The following is a 4,607-nucleotide window of genomic DNA, read 5'->3' as shown; positions in this document are numbered from 1 at the left end:
TTATTGAAAAAAAAGCTATTAAGAAACTTGTTGAAGTAACAAACTGTATTTTTAGTTTGCAGTTTTATATTTATGTTTATTTATTGAAGTGTTCTTTATGTTACATGAGTTTATACCAACGTTAATTTTTCTTGTTTTTTTATATTTGATTATTATGTGTACTTAAATATAAATAAATGTATTATTTTGAATAATATATCATTAAGATGTGATTTTGTTAAAATTGCACTATTATTTCTGATTATGATTGTTAAACCCTTTGAGTGTATTAATATGCTGAATAAGGGTGAATGAAATTTTGCAATCATTTCATACCTTCATTTATGTTTTGTACTTAATATAATATCATTACTTTCACATCTCAAAACTGATTAAAAATATTCAAAAAATAAAATAATTTAGAAACATCTAAAAAAAGCAAAGTGCTTCTTAAATATTTGCATTTATTTACTTTTTTAAAGTTTCAGATTTGTAAAATATGTTTTGTTGAAATGGATAAATAAATTCTCAAATAATAAAGTCAAGAATATCCTATATGAGTGAAATACAATTGTTGCGAAAATCTGTATGAAATTCTAAAAGAATTTAATATGTAGAAATAATATTGACCATAATGTGTAGACTCATAATAATACTGATAAAAAATATCACAGAAAAAAATATCTAAAGTTCAAGTTTGTTATGCACATACTTTTAAGTTTTTATAATTATTCTACTTAATCTGGAAAAGTATTAATTTCTGGATATTTTCCACATTCAAATTTTTATATGAATGAATTGTATGAAACATATTACAGTTTTTACTGACTAGGTTAATTTGTACATCAAATTAAATTTTTAGTCAAGTACATTAAAAATCATTTTTTTTGCGAGATTTTAGCAAGGTTCTGGCAAAACTTAAGCTTATATGATCCTGAAATTAAAAGTTAATTACTTTAATCTAATTCTAAATTTAGCCTGCTTTATAATTTTAATAATAGTAAATACAAAATTTCATTAAATAATTAGTTTTTGCTTTATTATAGAAAAATTTGAAAAACTCTTTTTGATAAAATAACTATGTTTTTTGTTTAATGAAAAACTTGAGTTTAAATTTTTTTTAATGTGATAGGGTAGTTTCAAATGTTTTTTTTATGTTAATTTATTTTAAAGGGTTAAGTTCATTAATATAATTAAAATGCTCAATATAAATTGTTTTAAAATAAAAAATTTCTTTTACATCCTTTAAAATAAAGTCCTATTGCTAAAATCTGTGACTTTAAAGGTGTTTTAGTTTTCCCATTTAGTGAGAATGTTAATTTGCCATATGTTGAGTACCAGATGAAATTTTCAGAGAATCTTTAAGCTTAACTAAATGTGCCTGCCGTTTTATTTGGCGTTGGTAAACTTTTATTTTTATTACATTTAATGAAATAAATAATAAACATAGTAATGAAAAATAAAATAAAATGTACTTACTCAGCTGGCATGAAATTTCTTTCACAATTCCTAATATTAAATTTGTCCAAGGAAAGAAATGTCATTTCTTCTTAAGTTTTTAGTCTTTTCCATCTGATCAGAGATTAGAGATTTCCATCAGATATCGAGTAAATGGATAAGCAAAAAGAAAAGATATCTTAAAGTTTTGGTTAAAAGCCCTTTTGGTAAAATTCAAGAATTTGTGAGAAACTATTTATCTATTTCTTTAAATTTTGCTTTGTCAAATTTTTAATCCAGCTTTTTAAAAAAAAGGCTTAGGCTTTTCAATGTATTTTATTAAAAAACAAAATTTTTGTAAAATTTTTATACTGTTCAAAAGAACACTTGTTAGCTTGAATTATTTTCCTCATAACACTTAAATATTCTTAAAAAATTCTCATTAAATGATTTTGAAATTCTTGTAATAAAATGCATCTTTCAACAATTACTGTCATCAATCAAACAAATAATCATACCACATCTAGTACCAGCACCCAATTGTCGTAATCAATCAACTGTTTATCTTCTGTAGCATTTATTGTCTTTACTGCAGATAGTAGAAGTTATATATTTAACTTTTAGATGAATTGTAGCTTGTATAGAAAGTGTTTGTTTACGTACAATACTTAAATATGTTACAGGCGAACACTAACACTTGCTAATAGTAGAACTTGTATTTCTTGCAAAATGTTTACTTTGTGTAATTTTCTTGTGTGGATTGTTTTTACAAAATATTTTACAGCTTATTCCATTTTTAGCTCATCACCTTTTAGAATTAAACTTGTATTTCTTCATACAATTTCAACTGTTTGACTTATTTATATATATAGTTAAGTAAACCTTATAGGTATAGAATATTAACCGTGCCATTTTGTGCAATGGATCAATATTAATTCCTAGTTTATCATACATTAATTTTAATTTAATGTTAATGTGTGAAGTTTTGAAACCTATTGTGTACAGTGAAGTAACTTTGTAGCAAATTACTAAAAATTTGATACTTTTAATTTATTTCATAATAAAAATAATTTTAAATGTATTCCATTTAAGCTTTATCAAAACAGAAAAAAAATCATTAATTTATTAAAAATGAATAATTTATTTTTAAATGTGTGTTGTTGTCAATGTAAAATTAATCATACTAAATCTTTATTATAGATAAAATGATTATTACAAATATTGATATAATATTAGCTTAAAATATTTTGTTTTTTCTTTAATATTATCATAAGATATCTACTTTAATTTTGTTAAATGTGTTTGTTTGACATTTTAATAAATTTAAAACTGTTTTATTTCCAAACGAAGTGGAAACTATTGAGCTATTTGAAAAGAAAAAAAATCCATGGCCAACTTTTGAACCATTAGTTAGATCCAGTTAAAACTTGGCTGTTGAATGCAAGGGTTGTTGGGATTTATTTTTTTTTCTTTTGAGCATGCTGTTGTTAATTTTTCTGAGAAAATGAAATGCAGCAGTCATATATGTTAGTTGATCATTAAGGCCAACCTATTCTGATCTCAACCCTTTTGACTTATTTTAGGAAGCAATATAAAATAAAAATTTGCACAAATTTTACTGGTGCACATTAAATCTGTCAGGTCACACAGTCCTCCGTGTATTCATAACAAATCGTATCTATGAGGGTACTGAGGGGGAGATTGATTGTTCTCTGGTTCAGGTCAAAATTATGATCTGAGGATGAATGAATGGGCCTGTAACCAGCCCTATAAACAGGCTGTGAAGTGTATGCGCTAGAAGTTAATTGATTCTTGACCATAGATGGCGCCACTGAGAAACAAGAAATGCACTCTCTGCCTCAAATTCGCTCGGTTTCATCAAGCAGGCTTGCTGGTATTGTTAAGTGGCATTAGAAACAACTACAAATAATCGCATAGCTGAGTTCGAAATATTTTCACACTTACGCAAATTCTTCGGCATCACACCATTACGGGCACTTTAAAATGCCATAGCTATATCTATTGATTTTTAAAAATTTTATGTCAAGTCGCTCAATAATTTTCACTTTGTAAAATATTTAAGATTATTTCATTGTAATATCTCTCTTTTAATTTAACCAATATTTTATTTTTATTTATTACTCTAAGATACTACTCATTCTAACGCCATTTTTAAATTCAGTATTATTATTAAATTAAGTTGGATAGATAAGTGGTCTGAATTGTGTGGAAATGAGTTTTAAAATTTTCTGAATTGTCATTAAATAAATTATTTTACTAGAACCTTGACCATCTGAAAATCTTTCACATGAATGCCTATGTTAACTGACGTCAATTTCAAAGTTTTTTTTTTACATACACGATTTCTATATCTCAGTGGAGCAGATTTGGTAAAATCTTCATTTTGAACAAGCTTGTTGGAAGGCTCCAGTTATTTACACCTCCATCATATAAATAAATGAAATACTGTTTAATGCAGCAAGGTACAGGTATATTAAACAGAGTAAAAACTTAGAAGCTCATTTCTTTCACAATTCTTTCAATTTACGTAACAATTATACAAATAGTGACAAAAAATGTTTTGAATTTTTTTAGTAATTATTGTTTTAAGTGTTATTAATTTAAAATAAGGTCAAAAGCATCAGTCAAAGCATAATTTTTATTTCTTTTACGTAACTATTTATCCGAAAACTTAAATTAGGTCACTGTTATGCTTAAAAATTATTTTCATTGGTTGCTTTTGTACAATGCTTTATATCTTGCCTTAAAAAATATTCATAAATATTATAAAATAGTGAGTAATAAAGATAATACATACTTTAGGTTTGATATTTGTAAATAAGAAAAATATTATTAAATTAAACTTGTGATAAAAAGTTTTTTATTTTAAGAATGACTTAAGTAAAATTGCATGAACTATATTTTTTATATGAGCGATTGATTATGGAAATTAGACTAAAGTTCTTTGTGATGATGTTGAAAAAAATGACTATTTTAACAAAATTACTTAAATATGTCGTAAAGCATTAACTTTTATCCTAAAAAGCATGCTTAAGAACATTTAAAAAGCGTTAACTCTTGATAAGACATACATAGAAAAAATCTGTAATTTTACCAATATTAATTTGAAGCCTTCAGTTACAAAACTGCATAAATTCTTCCATAACAGTTTAAATACATTTTATTTTTGT

Source organism: Parasteatoda tepidariorum, chromosome 5, assembly GCF_982258835.1.
Source record: "Parasteatoda tepidariorum strain Cologne lab strain chromosome 5, Ptep-v5.0, whole genome shotgun sequence".
Lineage (NCBI taxonomy): Eukaryota > Metazoa > Arthropoda > Arachnida > Araneae > Theridiidae > Parasteatoda > Parasteatoda tepidariorum.
This window is presented reverse-complemented; position numbering follows the sequence as displayed.